This window comes from Dromaius novaehollandiae, chromosome 2 (genome assembly GCF_036370855.1).
Source record: "Dromaius novaehollandiae isolate bDroNov1 chromosome 2, bDroNov1.hap1, whole genome shotgun sequence".
NCBI classification, from domain to species: domain Eukaryota; kingdom Metazoa; phylum Chordata; class Aves; order Casuariiformes; family Dromaiidae; genus Dromaius; species Dromaius novaehollandiae.
In genome coordinates, this window is record NC_088099.1 from 133,800,775 (window position 1) to 133,824,885 (window position 24,111).

General features: G+C 38.4%; 1 long non-coding RNA gene across 3 annotated transcripts in view; it reads right to left on the bottom strand.

Annotated features, from left to right (window-relative positions):
- Positions 1-7,972: 7,972 nt before the first annotated feature.
- LOC112984490 (uncharacterized) overlaps positions 7,973-24,111 on the bottom strand; it is a 33,152-nt gene continuing 17,013 nt past the window's right edge. Inside the window, exons 3-7 of one of the 3 annotated variants that reach the window (XR_003259510.2) lie at positions 23,386-23,591; positions 14,557-15,173; positions 13,151-13,251; positions 9,392-9,576; positions 7,973-9,128 (exon numbers count right to left, since the gene is read on the bottom strand). This is a non-coding gene — a long non-coding RNA (uncharacterized LOC112984490). Of the gene's footprint in view, positions 9,129-9,391; positions 9,577-13,150; positions 13,252-14,556; positions 15,174-16,733; positions 19,408-23,385; positions 23,592-24,111 lie in introns of those variants that run through there. The other 2 variants (XR_010387958.1, XR_003259511.2) reach the window with 2 other exon arrangements.

Below are 24,111 nucleotides of genomic sequence, written 5' to 3' on the forward strand. Positions count from 1 at the left end.
TCTTAATTATTAAAATAGACTGGATGAATTATAAAGCTTTAAGCCATGCCATCTTCATTTTTGAAAATCTTAGTCATACTGGCTGCATTAGGGAAGCAAGGAGTATACAGTAAGAGATCCACTCTTTTGTAATGTAGATGCTGTCTTTTTAAAGAAGGTGTGATTATATTTTGAATAGGTCAGCCTCTGTGCCTGGCATTTCTTCTCTCTTTCCTATGACCTTTTACTGAGTAAGTGGGGATTTTTGCACTCTTTTTGAACTGTCCATATTCAGGCACTGAATATGAGAGGCACAGTTTGACCACACCAGAATTACTGCACTGGATTATTGGAAGGGCAGTAACCACCTACTGTGGGTGGAACTGTTTCTTCCTTAACAGCATGTCTCCAATTCAGGTTTAACTTTACTTTGTCTTCTGTTTGTTCATCCACATTTCTAAAGATTTAAATAAATGTGCAGTCACAGTTGCTCAGGAAAGTAACAAATGAATAAAACTGCATTGGACAGATCTGAGTTTCACAATGTATGCTCAAACAGATGTCTTCTTTTGAATGGCACTGTAAAGAATTAATAATATGGACTTTTCTTGGTTATGAAAGAGATAATTAGAAGCTCTAATCCAATATCTAATATTTCAAAAATGTTACTTTTTATTATATTTCAGCAGCAAAGAATACCGTTATGTAGACCACCAGAGTAATAAGCAACATGATGCTGGGTTTCACCCCCTCTGTGGTATTTTAAAACTACACTCTACCAAGGACAACCTTCAGATTTCCTGCGGGAGCATTTATAAGAATACAAAGTTTTCAATAGGCAGCACTGATGCTGTATTAAGAATCTGTGGTCATTTTCACTACAGAATAAACATGTGCTATAAAGTGGCATGTAGGATTTTTATTAGTAGAGAACTGAAGTTTGGCTTATATGAAGGATTTGATTCTGTTTAATATAGTACAGAGCTGTATCATTTTCAGATCTTTTCCTGGTATATCAAGGTGGAGGAGTGGCAAATGTTTAAATCGTTTGTTAATGAACCAGCTTTTAACTCTTGGAAAAATAGCTTTAAATATGGTTTATAACCTGTACAATGAATTTGATAGATTGAGCTTAGTCCCTACTGGATACTTTTCCATATTACAAAAACCACTCTGCTTCCCAAATTTGGCACAACTAGCAATTTCTGGTGACACAAAGCCAAAAATTGAAATCATAGTGTGTTGGAGGTTGGGTTTATGGACTATTGGAGAAGCTGTGAAGAGGAGAACATACAAGGTCTGTCACAGCCATCTGTCCCCACCCAAACAATTTAAGGAATATAAATGCTAAGTGATTTGCTGAAAAAGAGCAGGCCTATGCAGGCTACTATGTAAGGATGGTAGAGCTAATTCTCACCTGAGAAAGCACATTCACATAATTTAGTGCAGGACCATACTGTAGTTGAAGATAATCCCAGGTAAACAAGATTACACATTCTCTCATCAATAGATTCAAATGTTTTACAGTCAGTTTATAGTGGACATGTATCATATGGCCACAGCTAAGCCAACAGTTATGGCTGATACCAAGTTTGTGGTTCAAGACCTCACAGGCTGAGGAGTTGTATTAAAGTCTGATTCCTCAGAGGCGTAAGTCTAATTGCCAGCAGAGTAAAACACTTTATTACTTCTCTGTGGCTCTTTTGGATCATTGGGTATTAGATAACGCTACAGCAAGGCCTGTGGTGAAGAGAGACTGCCAAATGGAATGAGATGTGTTGACAAATCCTGAGAAATCTTGAATGTTATAATGAACGCTCTTTCTGAAGGGAAATGTCACATGCTAAAGTCTCTGGCAGAAATGCCTCATTTATGGGGCTAGGCTGGAATTAGGACAAGGGTTTTGGAAAGCAGGGACTACAGCCACTTTGATTACTTTCACTGTTACTGTTCAATTACTGCATTTCAGTTATCAGCATGGGCTAATCCTACATCATTTTCTCTTCTGGCTCCAGCTCTCATCCGACTCTTTTTGCTCAGGTAGGGCAAGGAGGTAAAACTCTGAAATCTTTTGTTTTCCTGAATGCTGACTCTAGTACAGCTATAAACAATAGCCCATACATATCATTTAGTTGAATGTAGGTCTGAAGTGATGGCAAGCGTGGCAAGTTAGGTTTGGTGTTCAGAACACCAGGCATCAAAGAGTTTGGTTTACTGATCCATGGACTGACAGATGGGCTGGGGTTAAATTTCGGGAGGGCAGAGACTGAAGATCCAGATCTACTGCTAGGTCTTTAAAAGGCTAGAATCACTAGACAAAATTGCTTATCCATTGGTGCTTTTACCAGTGTGGGTCACTCTAGCTTGTTAAGTAGGTAAATTAGATTAGGGTTTGGAACAGGATGGACTGAAGAACCCAGTTGGTAGCTGCATCCTTCCAACATAGCTACAGAACTGAGGACTGAGGGAAAACTACCTGCAGAGAGGAGATCGTGGATTTGTTTAGGATGCAAACAAGTTAAAGGTTTTCTAGGGGTATTGTGGGCTAGGAAGACAGCTAAGCTTAGTAAGGCTGAATGGCTTATGATAATATCCAGGGCAGAGCACGTATCACGCAATTTCTTTTAAGACTGTGATTATGTTGGGATTCAGGCAGGGGCCAAATAGCTCTAAATTTCATTTTTGGATCCTGAAAATATGTCTAGGAGAATTCTTACTGGCAAATGAAGATCATTCATTAATTCTAAGGGGGATATAGATCACAGGGCTACACTTTTAGTCAGGACAGAGTTGATATCAGGGTGAGTGTTTGAGACATTAAGTCAGAAGAGCTATATTTATTGAGATAGAAATTGATGTGAACTATGTAGAGATTGAGTCCTGTCAGAGGGCAAGTGGGACTGCAGGAAGTTTTCTTAGATCGCTGATAATGAACTATTGAGTAATTGCCATATTTGGCATTAAAGGAGGTCTAGATTTACCCTTGCTGGTCAGAACTGCCCCTTCAGTCTTTCACTGATTGGTCAAAGCTACCTCCTATGTAGGCACATAAAGAAATTTGGTGGCAGTGTGTACAGTGCCTTCCTAGAACAAAATTGATCATTAAATCATCTAATCTGCAAAGATAGCCAGCCACAAGCTAGGTTAGGCTTGCATTCCCCTCCTGGCAGGACATTAGAGTTATAATTTATTCCCCCAAAAGACTTTATAACATTAATGCTGCAATAAAATTATACAAGGTTAGCAGAAGTCATCTGCCACCACGCACCAATATGAAGGTATAATAACAGACAAAATCACTTCTCACAGTTATCTGGTCTGCTAATTATCCATGGATATGTGAATTAGGCATGAATTTTGTTTGAAAACCTCTCTTTGATTTGCAAGTTTGTTTCTCAATGCACAATAGTAAATGAGTTAGAAGAGGTCAGTAAAATGTGAAAATACAGTTTGGGATTGTTTTCATTCCTTCATGAAGTAATGTAAACACTGTCTTCTCTATCCCAATCTATTTTATGACTGCAGAGTGATGAAAAGGAAGCAGGTAGTAGAAAAGCAGGGAGATAACATTTTAGCTTCAGTGTTTGTCTCAAAGGATACTGTCAGTGTTTAAAAGCCATTGTCTGTGTGTGCTAGGCTCATAAAGTCATTTTGTGTGTACTTAGGACAGCTATAGTTTAAGTCTGCCTGTTGCTCCTTTTCTTGCTTCTATTTACTCTATATCCAGTCTAACTGTCTTTCTTCATAATCAAGTTATAGTGCTTTCTGCGCCCTGCAGAATGTATAACATCCTACAGGCCGGCTGTCAGAGTTAATGCATTTCCCTGGAATATGTCTGGTGAAAAAACCTAGGGGTCATTTGTAGCACAGTAGGGTCTAAAGGCCACAGCCAGAATGAGGGGTCTGTTGGGCTCGATGCTATGCAGTCTTACTCTGTATCCCAAACTGCACACACGGAGGCCAGATGCTCTTTCCTAAAGCCGATTCAAGAGTTTGTGCAGAATGTTACAGACCCAGAAGAAGCACCAGAGAAAGAAGTCTCTAAAGAGAAAATGAATCTCTGCCAAGACTGATATATGGCAAAAGAGATCAGCTCTGACCCTACCAGTCGCCTGCTGGTGACTAACAAATGGACTAGAGCCATGAGATATATTTAAAACACCTCAAGAGTCAAGAAAGGAGAGGGAGTTCCAGATGTAGGGAATTGCCATAAAGAGACAATAACAACAGTTCTCTACGGAGCTAGGTGCTCCTCTCCAAGTGTCAGCCAGGAGCAGGTACAGCAATCTCAGCAGTCTCAGCCTCCCCCTTGTAGTGCAGGTTTGTGTTATAAACACACGTACACACAGCCTACAAGCGTACCCCATGCATATGACACAGTCCCAGTTTGGGAACTGTAGTTGGTATGGGCCACATGTGCTTTGTGAATAGAACAAGTAACTCTCTACCAGGATAGAGCAGCATATAGCTGTGTTTCCTACAGAACAGAAAATTAGGAGACAAAGTCAAGAACCCTTCCTCTTTTAAATCTCAGTCTAGCAGGAAAAGGCTGTCCATGAGCATGGGGAATTATGTTAGGCATGACCATGTGCATAGCTGCACCAGAAGCACCACTTGTAATCTGGTCTAAAAAGACAGGATTTTGCTACACGGAGAAGAACTTAGACTCTTGGTCGCAGCATCCAGCAGGAAAGTGTACACAAGCACTGAGCTGTAGTTTGCAGTTAATTAATGTGCTGTTACTTAAAGACAAGAAGCTTCCTAGATCCAAAATAAAACGTAGGGGGTCTCTACTGAAACTAAACACATTCAACAAATCAACAAAATTACACTAAGATTTCACTCTGTTTTCTGTTTTAAACCATATGCACAATCCTACGTAGTTTCTGGTCTCTAGTTTGCATTTATTACATGGTTCTAAAAAGGACATTGATCTATACTGGTGTGATAGACGCAGCTCCTGATGATTGTTAAACATATCATCCTCTATTTAAGTATTTATTTTAAGTATATATTTTAACCTATTCAGATTGCAACCTCAAATCCTTTCTTGAAGAGTACATTATAATATACACTTTGCAGCAAAGTTACAGTTCCGAATATACAAACTTCAATATGGATATAACTATTCAAAAGTAAGGTCAGTTTTAAGAACATCTTTTCAACAGTTGAAAATGCTATGTAAGTTGTTTCTTGAGAATTTCTAGAATATATAGGTATGTTTTCTCCCGCTTTCTTTTGTCCATTGCTTGATGCTTGAGTCAGAGGGGAGTTGTGATTGTTCAGTGTTCCTAGAAAGAGCAACTGACAGGCTCTTGACTTTTGTAGTAATAAAACAAAACTGAATAAACTGTTTCACAATACTTACATGCTTTTAAAGTGTCTATCTGTAGAAAAAAGTATACATTACAGAATGTGTGTTGTGTTTATTTCAATACTGTGTACCTATTTTGGATGACCTTAATAAGCTATCTCTAATTTCAGTGCTTAGGACTGACTATCCTTTTTAGATTCAGGCTACTCAAACTTTTCAAATCAGCCCAGTAAAGCAAACAGTAATGGCATTAAAAGATGTACTTAACTTGAAACTTATGTTTAAGCACTTTTCTGAATGAGAAAAACTTGAAGACATGCTTGAGGCCTTTCTTGAAATAGGGCTTATATTGTACCATGCAGTCATGGATTCATGGTGAAGCGGTAGGGATATACAAAAAGAAACAGATAAATTTCTACAGTAATCAAATTAATGTAATAACCATATCAGTTTTTTAGAACTGTTGCAATTTTAACCATGTTTCAGACTTTGAGCCCATGAGTTTCGTTTCTAAGCATATCATTGCATCTCTTTTCTCCATGCCCATGAGATTATAAAGATTTTATGCCTTTACAAAACTAAAAAAGGATTAATGCAATGAAAGGAGGAAGACAGCAGGTACATCTCCCCCCATCGCATGTTCTTTCTACTAAAAAAACAAACAAAAGTTTTATGATAAATTGAAAGGAAGAGAAAATGATCATATTGTGGAGAACCTATAGATAAAAAGAAGAAAACTGTCGTGTCCTAAACCTGCACTGTCCCTGCAACAGGATCTGATGAGGCAGCTGCTCTAGAGACTAAATTGACAAATTACATAATTCCAACCATTTAAAAGATAGATGTGAAGCCTAAGAGGAGCAGAATACTTTTCTCAAGGCTGAACCTGTGAAGGAAGTACATAAATAGGCACCTCTGCTTCAGGGAGCTGTGGGAGGGGGCTGCCGTTCTGGGCAGGTGAGCCAGAGCTGCGGGTGACAGCCAGCCGGTTGGGCAGTGCCCACATCCCAGTGTGCCGTCCCCGCCGTACCTCCTTGCCACAATGAACCGAGCAGGGCCAGGCTGGGGATAGCAGCTAGGCTCAGCTACAATCCAGAGATGGCCGGGAAAGTACATAGTGACGAGGCAGGTCCAGGGTTGGGCCAGGATGTTGCGGCAGCGAGGTCCATGGCCAGGCACGGGCACACCAACAACACGGCTCAGGCAAGGCCCAAGGGCAAAAGCCAGAGCTTAAATATACTTAAATGCAGCTCTCGAGCAAGCAGAAGTCCTCCTCAATGAGGTTTCTCACAGCTCTTGCGGCAGTCTGTGAAAAGAGGTCACTGAGCTGCGCGGTGTCAGGGCAGCATTTGCACACAGGCAGCCAGACCCCTGCGTGGGGGCAGAGGTTGCAGGGCATGCTGGTGCACTCGGGGCCCCGACACTAAATTCCCTCTTGGATGGATAATGATGACTTGCTGCCAAGCGATGGGATTCCCCTAACTAAACCAGATGCCTCATCTAACCAAAGGGAAATGTCAATGACAGGATGAGCAAAACTGAAATCTTATAGCTCTTCTGGAGAAGGCATCTCTCTGCAGCTCTGAATTAAGACTCATAGCCAGTCCCACATCTTTGATTTCTGGAAGGACACACACCTATGTTATGCTATAGCATGGTGGTCGTGGTGACGTCTATTTCATGCTACATACTGCCTCACATCCTTATATTTCTTATTTCATCCTGCTTAAAATACACGCTATATCCCAATAGTGCCCTTACTGCTGGGCTGGCAACATGTTCCCTCTGCAAAAGAGTCCAGTCTCTTTGGATTCTTGGACCTTGCAGTTTTAGCTGAAACTTCTCAGTTTGGACTGAAGAGGAGATGGTGGACCATGCTTTCACATCTACTGCTTTCCTGATGGTCCAGGAAATAGCAGTGCAAGGTTTGTAGCTGCTGTCTTTACTGAAAATGTTTGGGAACATACCGTCAGATGGGTAAATTCTACAGTGACTTGACTCTTGTGCAGTGTTCCTGATGCAGTGGCTTTACTTCAAGCATAAATCTTACGCACAGCTTTTAGATTATATGCCATTATAAGAACAGTGAAAAATGAGAACTAAAGAAACTTCTCTGTGCTACAAATAACTGCTAGGAAAAAAGCCACAAGCAAATGTTTCATTATTAATGATTCATGATGAAGCAGATCTAATGAATGTAACAGTGTATGGAGAATGAACGGGGATTCTCGCAGAAAGGTTTTAGGAGGCCACTTGAAACAAAAGACAACGCTATCTCAGGATGCTGGATCACTGGAGACCATTTGAGATGGGCTAAACTACTGCTGTCAAAGAGCAGAATGAAAGGAGTCAGGCACAGGTGGTGGAAATACTCAGTAAGATTTCCTGAGGGGGAATTTTAATTATATTATGATGGTCACAAGAGGGACGCCCAGCTCCTGTCCTGATGGAAATTGATTACCTTCCACAAGGTGTCCCTAGGTGAGCCTCCAAACAGAGCCAATGTTTCCAAAAGACAGTCTGGCTTCTAGTCACAGCAGGTTAGCGATGGCCTGTCCTACTCGCAGTGCAAAACCCACTCTAATCAGGTGTGAAGCATTTGATGTATGGAAAAATTAACCAGCATCTAGAGAGAAAACCTGGCACAGGATGAAGAAACCTGGCAGCTGAGACAATAGACCTGGCAAAATTTGCAGCAGTTTCATTCCAGTTTTATTGAAGGTAATTCTTTTTTGCTTTCTGTTCTACATAGCCTTTCTTTTATTTTCATTCTAGGCTGTAAATTCAAACAAGTTAGCAAACCAGGCTATCGTGTGCCATGACATCAACCTGCAAGAAACTACAGAAAGAACTTACCATTCTTTTCTCAGTAAACTACTTGTTTTAAAACATTCTCCTAAAACTAACTTTACAAGCATCTTTGCATGGAACACATAAAATGAGTTAAAATATCTGAAAGGATATATATATTTTATATAATATAAATTACAAAGTAAAGGCCTAGATAGACTCACTATATCAGTAAATAGTCTTCCAAACTGAATGGAAGTAGTGTTATTGCTTAATAAAGCAGTTAGTTAGCCAAAATCAGTGTCTTACAGATTCGAGAAGTACTGATGGAGCCTCTTACCTTTTTCATGGAATTCACTGTCTGTACAAAGAATAAATACAAAGTTTTGGTACAAAAACAAAGCAAAAGAAAACAAAAAAGCCCAGCTATACACACACAGTACTGTGACTTATCTAATGCAGTGTTTTACCCAAAGATCCTCTCTTTTAATCTTTCAGAGGATAATCCTTTTCTGTCTTTAGATTTCTTCTGCCTTCTTCCTTGAAATTTCTGTTGGATTTTTTTTTGCACACATAACTCCTCTGGAAAAAAGAAATTATACATGTCTCTCTCATCCCAAACTCTTCTCATTTCATCTTTCTGAATGTGGCCAGTGTTTTGGGAAACAGTTTCTACAGTTTTATCTACATTTCCATAAAGAAATGTAGTATTTCTCCCGACTGAGTTGTGGCAGTGTCCAACAGTCCACCCTTATTGAGGTTTTCACTTAACTTCGAGCATAACAAGAGACACATTTAGAAAAAATCACCAAACATTTCTTCATTACAAAACTTACCTAGAGCAAGGCACTCAGTGACGGACAGTTAAGCTTTCCAAACATAGTATTGAATATCACACTGCAGGTCATTTTGATTTGTATCTACGTAGCTTCCTCCTAGAACTGTGTGGTATCTTGCATTAGGAAGTAACATATCTAGCAGGATCATTAGGGCTCCACTAGCATTATTTTTTCATACTCTGCTGTAGAAGATGCTGATGTCCTTTCTACAAAAGCAATAATATCAACTCCAAATTTAATTTGCTCAGGTACTGCTATCAGAAAAAGAGAATTGTGTTGTACTGTATTGATCCAACAGTGGCAGTAATTGCAGCAGCTGGAACAGCTGCTCCCATGTATGGTAGATGTGCGTCCATGTGCACACATCATAAGCTTCACCTCTTACAGAGGAAATGTGGTAGAATATATGTGTATGTATATATATATATGCATACATTTTGAGAATGTACAGTATTTTGAAGTGGCTTACCTGTCATTGGGGATATATGTATGCCACTGTCTGGACACTTCTGGTATAAATTACTTCCATTTTTTTCCTCTTTCAAATAATGCTACCGCACAGATCCAGCTTGGAGCAGAAGTGCACTGGAGCAGCTATACATGTTGTAGACAAAAGATGTGGGATACACTGGAGGACATTCCAGTAGTCACCCTCTGCAAGAAGCACAGATATTACTCATACAGTAATTATAGATGTCATAGAGATCTTACTCATATAAACTGAGTGCTGAGAAACTGATTATATTGCAGTTCTGCAGATTCTCTATTTGTAAGCTGGGAAAATGCTAAGACAGGACAAATAACTAAGTGTAGTGATATTATAACAACATCATTTTTACCTGTGGTAATAAACAATGCCTCCAAAACTGCTGTAAGAAGTTGTGCACACAGCTGGCTCTGACCATCTAGAACCAGGGCTCATGGATACACAAAGGATACTCATATATACCTACTTGGAAACCAGTGACTACTGACATCTGGAAGGAAACTACTTCCAAACTGCTACAAGTTAGTGGCTAACAAATTCTGTACTAACTGGCCAGCTGTCAATATTGAGGTAACAGAGGTTTGAAGGCAACTGATGATGTGGTTTAATAGTGAATGCTGAATTTAGCTCACTTCCTCCAGATTCAGAAACAAATAAGCAAACCTCTCATTACTGGGGCTGGGTTGCTGGGTTAAAAGACAAGAAATATGTCCATTGCCTTTGTTGAGCTATACAGCAAGTGGCATGGAGACGTGTGATGTTCTGATGGGGCAAAATGATGACATGCTCTGTTTCAATATGCTTCACCATTAGATTGCTTTATGTGCTTGCAATGATTTGGAGAAGCTCTTTTACAATTTATACATTTTGATGGATGTTATGAAGTCTTTCTTCCCCTACTTGTTTCTGTCCTCCTGATTCTGATACATAGATCAGTGGTCTGACCTTCATCCAACTCACAGAATATTTTCCTGAATCAGTTATTTCTTTCTGACTGGACCGCTGTCTGCTTGCAGCATTGGCTGAGACAGAATGTCCTGCCAAGTGTATATTCATTTCTTCCACAGAATTAAAGAAAGAAAATTTCCCTTATGTTCTTCATCTTGACAAAAGCAGACATTGATAGTTTTATCTCTTTGTTGTGCCTCTATTTCATCCCTGTATAGTAACCCTCTCAGATAACAGCCTGTAAAGAAGTGTGGTAGATGCAATTCATTTAGAAGAGACTGTGACCTACTGCATGGGGAATGGGGGCTGGGGTGGTCAGGACAATGAAACCTGAATCTGTTACACTGCTTACATTGATTTTAGCCTATTTCAGGCTTGGGAAGCTTCACGAAGTGTTAAATAAGCTGGAGAGCCCTGATCAGATCAGGCAGCAATTTTCAAGGCCTTTGATAAGAAACTATATAGCTGCACTGCAAATGAATGACTGAGAAAGTTAGACAGCTATGGGAACAGCTGTAGGGAATCTGTAAGAATCTCAGAAACCACCTTGAATTTAACCTGCAGGAGCTTTGACAGCTAAGAGAAAAGAAATTTTGTGGTGAAAAGAAATGGAGTATTGAACTAGGATATGGGGTTTGCAACTAATAATGCCTTCCCTTGCCCTGTGATCTGTATCCTGGGCAGTGTCATGAAATATGCTTATTGTGTTGCCAACACAAAGTGCCGAGAGGCCCTGAAGGGACTTTTTCACTTGATGCTGCCACTGGGATTTATAAGTACACCTCTTATCCCACCTGAAAAAGCAATTCCAAATGCCAAGCACACAGAAGCCCAATTTTAAGGGGCTTGTGTCTGACAGGTACAATCCAAGGAAAATTCCAAGAGAAAAATGGAAGGAAGCCATAACTGAACTAGTCTTCATATCTTTCAGATTTCTATTTGGAATACACTTCTTTAACCCATATTTTCCTTGCTGATGATTTTCTTGACCTGTGTACCATGCTTTCTACTCCTCCCTTTGCTAAGACTAGAAGGGGATCTGTAGTGTACCTCAACAGAAGACAATAAAATTACATTGTGGGTAAGATTGGATGAAAGCGTTTAAAAACTCTATGAGCATCTACAACAGTATGTAATTAACATAATTGTAATAGATGATACTGTTTTACTGACTATGTCTATCCTAAATTTAATAACAACAATGCAATGATATATTCATAATTACATTCTTGTGAAGATCACGGAGGGCTATGCACATACTGCACAGTGAAACTCCCCAACAAAGAGGTGGGGAATGCCATTGAATACCTTTCATAAAAGCAGTCAAAGGAAGCAAGTGGAAAAGTATAGATTTTTTTTGTTTTTTTTGTTTTTAAAAAAAAGAAAGTGTTCTTTCTGGAGGATCAGTTTCTGGGTGGAAACTGTTGGCATGTTCAGAAATGTTGGAAGTGTCACAGAGGTAAAATGAACTTGTAGCTCCATGAAGGCCTAAATGTGCCATCCTGTATAAAATAGAGCTGGAAGTAGCTACATCCTTGGGCTGGGGGGGACTGCTGAATAGTACAACCAGTCCTCATTACTAGGACAGGTATTGTGTACCACCATGTGGGCAGGAGCCAGAAAGAAGAAGAACGTTGCGCTGTTTGCCTTGTGAATTTTTCACCCGGACTGTTCGAAACTGAAGATGTCCCCTGTGCATGTTATGTGTTTGGTCTTTTTGTCAGACACTTGCAGTTTCTTCAGACATTGCAGAGCCCCTGAAGAGATATGGAGCATCTCAGAAGCCCATCTTCACCCAGCACCAGCAACAAGTATACACCAAGGTGGGCCAAACCTTGGGTGCACAGCCCCACAGAGCTGAGGACTTATATGTAAGGAAACTTGGACTTATATTTGGGTTATGTTCTCCAGTCTCTTGTTGTGTGATCCCTAGAGTGATCTTTGGGGGCTACTTCATATAAATTGTGTTGTCATGGCTGGAGTCACAGTATGATGCACAGGACTCACTCCTTTGAAGAAACAACAGAGGAGAAAACTGCAGTAGGTGAAGCCGTTGAGAGAGTTCTGCTTCTTTCAACTCTTCCTAGGATTTTTAGAACTGAGAAATCAGGCCCTACTTGAATTTAAAGACAACAAAATGACCAATGACAATTTATATAAAATCCCCAGTCTCTGTAGTTAGTTTTTGGCTCATTTCACAAATTTAAAGGATATAACATTAAAAAATGCTTTTCCATAAAGCTGCAAAAGATAATGCACTCTTACATCCAAGTGCGTTCCTAGAGTTAATCAAAATGCCCTTTGGTTTAACTGTGCATACAGGCATACAAAAAGACGAAACAGGCAAAAACACAAAACAACTGAGTTTTCTCAGCTGTTGAACAATTAATTTTTTGCATGAAAACTATTCGTTGTATTTTTCTTCATCAGAATCATCATCCTCATGGCAGCTGTGGGCAAAAAGATTATATGAGGCAAAAGGGAGCCTGACTTCCCTGACCCTTACTACTTTCTCTTGCAATGTAAGAACTGTCTTTCTAATTCCTAATAACAAATACATTAATAATAATACTTTTTTCTTTAAATTCAGCTAGGTGATTTCTGGCAAGTAGTCTAAACACAGAAAACTGTACTGTAGACTCAGGAATGACCATATTAATAAAGTGCAATCATAGTCTATAATTTATATCAGACTATAGCTGACAAAACTGACTTTCAAAAGGTTTAGTCCTTACAACCCAGCTGAGGTACCGACAAAAAGGTAAATAAAAAAGTATCTCCACTGTGGATTACCTTATACATTCTGTCAGTCCACTGTGTATCATATGTTCTTCATAGATTATGACTGATCCATGACAGTCCTGAGGCAGGCCATTGCAGTTGTGGTATTATGGCTTTAAATGTAATGGACATCACCATGAGAAAAGAATATCCCCCAGGAGAGCAGGACAGAAGGTAATACAGTGGCTCTTTCAGTGATGTGGGAGACATGGAAAACCGCGGCATAGCTGAACAGTTGCCCTTTGTTCTCTGTTCAGCTATGGATCTGATTTCTCTGAATTGGGCTTATTACAATAAATATAGATGCACAACATGATTATTTATGGGAAGAAAACAGACAAAAGAGGTTGAGTTGCTGGTACCTAAAACCTCATTTTCTGAGCTTCTCCCCTTGAGGTCCTTTTCATTTGTTGCACCATTGTATTCTCATTGTTGCTCAATGATACAAGCCTAAGCTGTTCATCAATTTACTCACTCCCCCAGTCTCTCTCTTTCTCTCTCATGTGCGCTTCCTCTCTCTTCCCATGTTAATAGTTCCCCTGAAATCCTATCACTTTGCTGGAGGATTGATGTAAGTCTCCAGCAATTAACATAATTACAAGCCTGATTATCTTCTAATTGCATTATGAGTATTTGGTTATTCACTACACAAATTAGAGAAAATTAAAGAGGAGCAAGATCCTGTGGTGTGGGCGGCATGCTTTCTAAACTATTATGAGCATCTGAATGCTGTGAGATAACAAGAAGGTGAAGACGTTTTATATTCCTATTGGCTCACAGTTGTTCTTGTCATTGTATAATTTTTTTTCTTTCTACGATGTTTCATGTCACTGAAAGATATGGCACTGTTTCCTTTGTTCATGCAAGCTGACTGATAAAATACAGCAAACTAAAGTAAATGCCATATTTTCTAGATAGGTTTGATAGAAAAAGAAGATAAAGTTAGAAATCTGAACAAAAGGTACTTGGTGGATAGACTTCAGTACTACTAAAAAAATCAATAATTCAAATACATAATTGAGCTATACTGTTTGTGGTGATAGAGAAATTAAGCAGTAAACAAACATCGAGGATTACAGGTCCGTCCCTCTCTTTCTAGTTTTTTTAGGTTACTGAATTATTGCTTAAATAACCATTGATATGTTTAAACAGTGAGTAATTACAAGAGGGCAGTTTTAAAAGTGAATAACACTTTGATGGGACAGGACCTATACGGGACAGGAGTCCTGTTACTGGCAGCAATGCCAGCAATGAAAAGGAGTGCTTGGATTGGACAGAATGGAAACCCATGGAAAGAAAAAATATATAACTGGATACTTTTCCAGATTATATTTTTAGAAGGAAATATATGGAGTTTAGGCAAAATAGGGAGAGAAAAAGGATCTAAATTATGATAGGGAGATGCAGCAAAGACTTACTTAGTGAAAGAGTTTTATCTCCTGCTGTTGTTGTTGGTTGAAGACTGTGACTGCTACTGGAAAAACAGCCATCTCATGCCTCATTCAGGACTAACCACTGTGATATATATGTAAAACAGCCAGTTATGTAGGAGGTGGGGATGTCTGTTCAAAACAGAACAGCTAAACTCCTCTGAGCAGCGCTGTGAGCACCCTTTGGGACTTCCACCCTAGGTAACTGCCAACTGTTTTTCTGTTTCGGGGTAACTCCGTATCTGTTTTGTTATGATCCTTTGCTTTTCACAAGATGGACAACACCTCTTGCCAGCGAAGAATTGCTTGGGTCCTTTGTTGGCTCTCTGATATGGAGAAACCACCTTTTCAGGGCATCATATTTCTAACAACTAGCCACAGAGGAAAGATGGGAAGTGTGGCATGAGATAGCCCAAGTACTGTGCCTAGTTCAGGAGTCTGTTTTGTACTCCACAAAGCCATCGGTCAATTCGACATCAGTCCACTTCAGCATCATCCACTCTACTTGCATGTGAAGATATGCTGACCTGGTGGATACTATTGATTGGTTCGTTTAAACTGATTTAGTGATGGAAGAAGTTGACCATTGCCAATTAAATTTAAACCTAAAGGAAAAAGGTGAAAACAATCTTAATGATGTATCATTATAACACATCCATAAAAAAGCCCTCACCAACAGAAGAATTTTCTTAAACAGAAATGAACGATGTATACATGTTTTCATTTGTTGCTACTAAGTGAGTATATAAAAGAATCTGGGAAGCCATCATTGCATGCTTCAACTGATCTATCTTGACAGAGAATAGAGAAGCCTTAGACCATAGGACTCTGCAAAAGATATTTTTAAAATATTTTTCAAGTGGGTTTAAAATGGATTCAATGTGAAATTGAATTTTTGCACGTAGTAAAATTTCATATAACTTTTCCAATAGTTGTACACTGTGGGCTGAATTCAGCTTTAACATAAAACACGCTGAATTTAATGAAAAGCTCCATTGAATTTACTGACATTTTGCCCAGTTGCCAAAGGATTCAGTTTTGCACATACTCACTTTCCTACCCCTGCTTCTCAAAGCTGTCAGATGTACATATGATAGATGCTTTCAGATGTCCAGGACTGGTAGTGCAAGTGGATTTACCAGTCTAAAACTGAAGAGTCCATGGAGAAAAGCCACCCTAGAATTCTGTCAGAGAACAGATCACCAACAGATCACCATTTTCACTGTTGTCTTTGTGAAAGGCCATCTTCTTAATTCTACTGATTCTTTGTTCTGGATGGCACCCCTGGAGTTTAAACAGAGACTCGGGCCCCAAGTGAAAGAATGAATGAGAAAGGAACAAATGTGCATTTTTTCTTTTGCACTAACACTTTAAAATAACACTTTTCAAGCACGTAAGAATTATGAGCATCTGAATATTGACAGAATATATGTATACTTGCTTTAAAAAAATCCAGTGCATACTGAAATAAAATTTTGACAACAGATAGTGCCTCTGAGACTCAAACAAGTTGCCCATGGGTGTTCTTTAAAAGTTATTCTAAGAATTGCTGGGAGGCAATATTCATGATAGGATCATCCAGAGCCACCTCAGATTGTTTTAAAACAGAAAGCAGTACCTGACTTAGCAGGGAGGCCTAAATACCATGCCACAGCCATCCTTAAAGTTGAAGTGTTATCTTCCCTTTTGATGTGGACATCCTCCACCACAGTGAAAAGCAAACAAAAATATTGTTTCCCTGCTTCATTACTTTAGTAAGAAGGATTGATGACATACTTAGCTGGCAGGAAAAAATAATTTATTTCACTGTCACCTTATTTGTTCACCTGCTGCAAGGTAAATAAAAGCTAAGTCACTTTTTATTTATTTAGCTTTTGCAAGACACCCATACTGACATAGCTAGCATTACCTATTTTATACAGCCACTCTATTATACTGATCATGGAAAAGAAAAATACAAGAAACCATCTGTAACCAACTTCACTCTTAATAGTTAATATTTGTAGAAAAAACAGTTTAGCTTTCAGAATTTTGAACATAATGCTCTAATTTTGTTTTCAGTCATCATTTTTTCCATGTTAAAATGTGTTTTTGAAAATAAAAGTAATTTAACTTATTTCACGTTCAAAGAGTACTAGGAGTAAAGTAAAAGTAAACAGTCCACATGTAGGAGTTTTCAGTGTCTGGGTTTTATCTGTTATCAGAAATCCATTACTATTATTAGTAGAATCTCTTTGTCATAACAGTACACGAAATTTAACCGATAAATGCACTTGAAAATACAGTTAGAACCCAAATCTCATGTTCATTTCCCAGAGAAATTTCCCACTAGGGAGTGGCTAAAAGCAGAGAAAGTGAGTAGCGATTGTACTTGTACAGAGATTACTACATATTAGCGTAAAACATATCTTTTCGTGTGAAGTGTCGAATGGTATAAGTTCCATACTCAAAATGAGAGTACAAATTTGACTCAACAAAGCAGTCTGCCCACAGGAGCTTGCTGCACTCTCATTTCACAGCACAAATAAAATGCATTTCTGCAAATAGAATCAACCATTCTAAGTAAAATCTTCTATCAGTGGGACAAGCACAGGATTTATATCTCAGGAGACTGACTGATCACTAAATGAGATGCAGGGGAAGAAGGTACTATATGAGATCACAGGAGGGGATATGAGATCACAGGAGTGGATGTAGTGAGGTTTGGCTTTGTCTTTTTTCACACTGGCTTCAGCACACGCAGGACTGAGCTGATCGTTGTTACTTTGGGAGATGAGCGATTGGCCATGATTATTCAGTTGGCCGACTGCAGGGGTGCACCTGCTGCCAGCTTCATTCTCATTTACAGGTGGTTTAGTGGGGCACGAGTCTCCCTAAGTCTATTAGAAGAATTGAATTCATACCTTTCTTAGCCATAACAAGCAGTTGTCACTGCCTCTACAGATTATGAGCATGGGCAACATTTCTGCCAGGTAAATTCTGGTATGCACTGCTACTTCACTTACAGTAAATAGAAAAGTTGTTTACGGTTGCTATGTTTAAGTATCAAAATATTACTATTTCACTAATACATTCATCTCTTTGAAGTTTTTCGATCTTTATTACTTTCGAATTTGCCAAAAGCCTGTTTGTTTCTCATCACAATTTCTGAAATATGCAAAAATTTTCTGAGAACATGAAGATCTTTTATTGCTGCCAAGCTCTTGGGTCCCTGTGTCAATCCGTAGCTTCATCTTCCAAATGGACACTTACTTATACATGTAAACATACTGGAACAGATTGAGTGAGGGAAACTGAAACTACTAGCTAGGGGTCGGGCATTCACTTATGTGGAAAATTCAGGTTCAAGCCATGTAAAGCAGGCAGAGGAAAGACCTAACCTTAGGTCTCTCTTATTTTACATACATCCACTCACTGGCCAACTGCATATTCAAAGTTTTATTTATTTTTAACCAGAAGATCCTTCTTGAAACTGAAGAAGTTCTGTTGAAATTGGTACATTTCTGGGAAGAGGAAAAAAAACCTTCTGATTTCAACCAATCAACGTTTTCACTAAGAGATTCTGAGACAGTTCTTGTGGTAAATAGATATTTTTAAAAATTTATTATGATTCAGTAGTGCTATATTTATGTAGAGTACATTACTTTCTGCGTTTACTTAATCTCAGAAGATATAAGAGTAATATTTGGAACACATGCACAGTGGGAAGACTTTATGTATATATTTGAAATATGAAACTGCTATGTTATATGCTTACTGAACATCAATGAAAAAATATAAAAGATTAATTATAATGCTTGATTCTCAAGACCGGTATTATGCTAATAAATCGTATTTTTATATATTCTGAATAGAGGTCTTTCTTTTCCACTGTAGATGATCTCCACTCCTCACTATTTTTTCAAGACCCAGTTTTAAGACGGTTGTACACTCATTTGGGAATAGCAGATGCTTAATTTTCCCTACAATTACGGGACTATAAATGGTAGATATGTTCCAACGTATGCTCTGCATCATGCTAGGCCATACTTGCATATGCACTATGGAGAGATCTCAGCATCCTCAGCTTTTACCAACTATGTTCTTTTGCAAGGTAGCCTCACAATTATTTAGCAGAACCTGATCAGCAGCCAAGACTTTGGTTTCCTCTTTCAAGCTAAAGCATAAATATAACGAGCTGTCTCCAAAGCTTGTTAGATAAGTAATAAACTTGTTTTCAACTCTTTTTCTGGGTTCCCTAGGAACTTAGGCTCCTAAGGCACATCGAATTTTAACGTACTGCAATTCTGGACATGCCGTGCTTTTCAGCTTTTTCGGGCTAATAACAGAGGACAAAAGCAGAGAAATTAAAGAGCAGTTCTAACATACTCTGGCAGTAGGTCCTTGCATGAGACACCAGGGACTTTAAGTGAGAATTTGACACTACCCTTACACTCATACCTCCTTTCCTTGTCAGTAGCTGAAGACCTGGCAAGCAGTCTCCAGAGCAGCTCATCAAGTATTCTTGGAGAATGTTTACGGTGAGCCATCAATGAGCTAATACTGGTTGGCAAATAGAATCTGGGCACCCACATTTTATCTCGGGATTGCAGCAGGTGGCAGTCACTGTTGTCTCATAATTTTCTCTCTATATTTAGAGGGTTTCTCCAGCAATCTGGACACAATTCAATTGTAGAATCAATAGTATTAAATTGAAATTTATTTTCTCTGTTCAATGCATGCTGCTATTACCAAGTAATTTCTTATAGACTGGACCGCACATCTTGCATTAATGTCAGTTCTAAACTTCTTTGGTCATCTTCTTTTCCACATTTTCTTCATCCTCAGCATTTGGTTGGCCTGCAAGTGGAAGCATATCTCTGAACATAGTCTGGGCAAAGAACTATTGCCTCCTTTAAATTGTTCTCTAAATTTATGAGTTATTTTAGCACAAAGGATAGCTGCAACTTTGTTCATATGTTTGGATTTTTTGCCTTTTGTTTGCGTTTATGTTGCTTACAGCATCACTTCGGGTACTTTTGTTGATTTTGGCCATCCTTCCTCAGAGTTTACAATGTTTAAGAGCTGCCAAAGCTCTGGAAAAAAAGTTTACATAATCATGACTGATTCTCTGCAGTTCGGTGAAGACAGCAGAAAAAGTTCGTGCTTGTGAGAGTCTCTGTTTTTCTGTTCCACCACTTCAATGGACAAACTTTCCTGCTGTGACATGCTTGATCTTAAAGATCTTGGAAAGGATTAGACAAACTCATGGAGGTTAGATCTACCAGAGGCTACTAAACTGCTGAAGGTATGTGGGCATATCAAATAACAGACCATTCTGTACTTGCACTGTTTGCTATAATCTACTCCCAGTACCCTCCATGGGTCATTTTCAGAGATAAGAGGAAGTGTGACCCACTATAGTAATTCTTTCACACTATATTTAATCTCCAGAAACTTTTTCTCTATTTTGAAATTAGCCAGTGTACTTTCTGTCTCTATTTCTGACCTATTCTATAAAGTACATAGAGAAGGCCATATACCACAATGCAAGTAATGTGGCAAACATCCATAAGTCTCAAAGGAGAAGCACTTAGAATTGTGAATGTGAATTACTTTGCAATTTGCAGTGTGGAAATATAGCTGTCAACCATATTTCATGTTGTGCAGGATTATGGATAGAAGGCATCCTCAGAAAGACATGCTTTTTAACTAGCAGAGACTGAATGACTGACATCCAAATACTCTTTTTTATATCAAGAGTCTAACAAGTTATATTAAGAACTGCAATAGAGAAGAATACCTTTCATAGACTAGGAAAAGCTTACCTAAAATATGGATTAAAAAAAATGTTACCTTCTGCAGAGTGTGCATGCAATGCTAGAGGGAGAGAAAGAGAGAGAGAGAGAAAAGGCACAGAGAGAAGGAGCGAGAGAGAATTCATGTACTTGCATACAGCCAGAAATGTGAAAGTTGGTGGTTTTGTTTTGGAGGGTCTGTGAATCCTTATACGGTTTCAATTCCTCATGAGTTTGCACCCTTGAGTTTTACCTTGGGTTATGGGGTGAGGAAAATAATACTCAAAACAATACCCATCAAGTTACCATGATGTTTCTTTCTTCAAGATGAAATCAGGAAAAAATCACCGAGTCTTTGCAGCGCTTCTGCCTGAAATTATCTGTTTTCCAACATTCTCTGGCAATTTGTCTTCACTGAAAAGTTTACAAACTCTGGCACACCTCATCTAAGTTCTGGTTTTGTAGCCAGTCACGAAGCCATGACAGTCTCTAATTGCTTCTGCTTTCATTATGAAAGTTTCTCCACATCTATCCACCTAAATCAGGCAGTATTAGTTGAATTCATGCATTAGAGTCAGCTGAGATCTAAAAAAGATGAATTTGACTTCTGTAGCAGGCACCATAATTTATGTTAAACTCTTTATTTTCCTGCTGAACTGGGTATCTCACCTTCAACTACTCTGTGATTTACTATGTCTTCTTGAAAAAGACACCAAATTTCTCTATGGCACAGTTTCTTCCTATTCTGTAATATCAGTAATCTCAGTTTTTAAATGTGCTTGGACAACTTAGGATGAATGACTAAAAACAATTATTATTATTATTATTATTATTATGTTCTAACAAACAACTGTGTGAGCCATATATATACAATAAAGGTACAGCATTTACAGCACAGGCATCGTAAAATGAATTAGGTTCTAGGCATTCAGATTCTGGGGCAAGGGTAGGCTGAGTTACATACCTGGAAATATTACATTCAATGCAGTGTCACTACTCAGATGTAATTAAAAGAACTGTTCACCTCTAGACTATGACTTAGAATTTTAAAATCCATTCAAATTGATCCTATTATGAATGTAATTCAATGAACTTGCTAAGGAAATCATTAAAAAGATATCCCTGCGTGTTTGGTGTACTCTACATAAGCAGTACCTGTTTCATTTCAATATAGCATCTACCTGCTTTTCAGAAGCTGACTATAAGTAAAAAAAAAAAGTTTAAAATTGTCAAGAAGAAAACCACTGTGTTTGATAATAGATAAAATTAGGACTGGTGTCTGATTCACTGGCGTTTTCCCAAGCACGAGACATGTTTTCCCCAGGGGTCATCAGGTCCAGGCGAGCTGCATTCTTTCTGCCAGGCACTTTGTAATGTGCAATGAACAGTGTCATTTATTTTCATTTCCTCATACTTAATTGCACGCCTCTTGCTTCCAATATTAAACCAGAAGGCAGGTGGTAGAAGCAGTAAACTAAACCACTACTAGCTGTTGGAGTTACAGGCCCTGCTACTCTTCTCTTGAAACAACCCAATTATTTACAATTCAGCAGAAGCTGCTGAACTGGAAAAATGCTTGCTTCCATTGTACACTCAATAGAGATTTTTCCTTTTATTCTAAAAAGAAGAAAACCAAAAAAATGATGCCCTCTGCCTACAAAACAAAAACTACTAAAACTTATCAACAATAGGAAGCAATACCAGAAGTTATGCTTTCGGTAAATGTATCAAAAAATATTTTTTAAGGTGTAGGAGGTTTAGCTAAAATACAACCTGCTTTAGCCAAATAATATGCCAGTAATGATAGTTTTGGAATTCATTAATGAATTCAGTACTAAGCTATTTAAAAACTGAACGATCACGCCTGGATATAGACATAAGAAGTTTATCAGGTATCCAAAATGACAGTCAATTTTATCATACTTGGAATAAAATGAATTATTTAATTTATTGTGGAAGTTAATGCTTATTCCATTTTCCCCTATGATGACAAAATAAAGCTTAATAGAAGTCCCCCTTAAAGAACATATTTAATTTCATCTTCATGGTGCACTCAGGCTGAGTGGATAATTATTTCTGATGTATTTTACTAGATGGGTATGTATGTCACTTCTACAGACAAATCAGGATTTATCAGCATATTTAGATCTAATGCAAAGTCCTCACTGGCACTGTTGCGTTCATGGACAGCACTTTACAATGTATAAATATTTTTAACAGTAACACTGTTGTGCCACAGAGTTGTGTTATTGTTGAAATATCCTGCTGAAATAGATACTGGAACTCATATTATATTGCAGTAGTTAAAATAAAAGAAAGTGACAAAGGGGAAAAAATTAACTCAACAATAAATATATTCACGATCACTTTAAAAATATTGGTTCTCACTCCAGTCTAATTCTACCCAAGCATTTTTAGATAAAAAGGCACTAGTTATTCCTGTTGAAACTATCTAACAGAGGTAAATAACAAATACAGACTTCTACAAACATTATTAGCATAATAGTAAAAGCCTAGCACACATGCCACTAGATCAGAAACTTGTTCATTTTAGTTCTGAAGGGTTTGCATGTAGAATTTCTAATATGTTAATTGATAACTATAGTAGCTAATGTACAATTTCCTGCTTATAAAGCATATATAGCTGTTCACTTGCTGTAATACCCTAATTAAAGATTATTGATGCTGTTATTTCAGGATAAGCAGCACATTTCAATTGCAAGAAAAATAAATATATACAAGTTTAGGCTGAATCCTGCAAGTTACTCTACATGGAAGTCTTTACTCCTTAGTGCTGCACCCTTTTGATTTCAGTGGAGCTCTGCGCAAGTGCAGGACCAGCTTTTGCTTGCAGAATAAAATGGAATCGTGGAGCTCCATATTAGGAGGAATGAAATATCCCATTTAAAAATAGCAGTAACATAAAAACACATATGCTTTTTGTACAAAAGTCCAGTCCCAATCTCTTGTGTAAGAAGAAATAATACAGCTTAAGAAAAGAATATAAGCAACTGGGCAAAAATTAGATTATGTCTGTTACCTTTCCCACTTCTAGCAAGCAGGCGTTGAGGGATTCCTGAGCTGAATTTGAATCTCTGTCCTTGTAAGTCGTCGTCACCTGCGGTTCTATCCTCCATGAATTGTCCATGTTTACTGTCTTCTGTCTGTTGTCATCAATAATTTTATTCTCCAAAAAATCCTATGGTACATCCACAGAAGCTTAATTAAACTAAAGATTCAGTTGCCCTAAGAAGTGAACGGACAAAAGTTAAAATTTGGAAAAATGCGGAAGTGACTGAAGCTTCAAAGTTTCATTTTCGAGTGTGGCTTAGATTTTAAGATATTAAATTCCATTTGTTTTCAGTGAAACCCAGGTTTCTAGACCTAGACTCCAGAGGTACTCAGGAACCTAATTGGATTTCAAAGTAATTACATATTCCCATTAAAATCACTGGAAATTAAATATCTTTTGGAAATCCCAGTAGGTACTTTTCTCCATTCTTCAGCATCAAAATCTCTCAGAAAACATGGCTTCTAAGGCCAGATTATTAACATGATTAGAGTATCTGGTTCCTAAGTGAGAATCTCATTTGTTCTGGCTTCCCTTATAATCAGTGAGGGGAGGGACAAAGAGCACCAGAGGCGGTGTGGGCTAATCTGTCTAGAATCTGGAGTTGCCTGTCTCTTTCTGGAGGAATTTAGGGTAACTGACTCCTTTCTTGCACCTCATTTAGGTGTCTGAAAGTAGGTGGGATGCACCAGATCC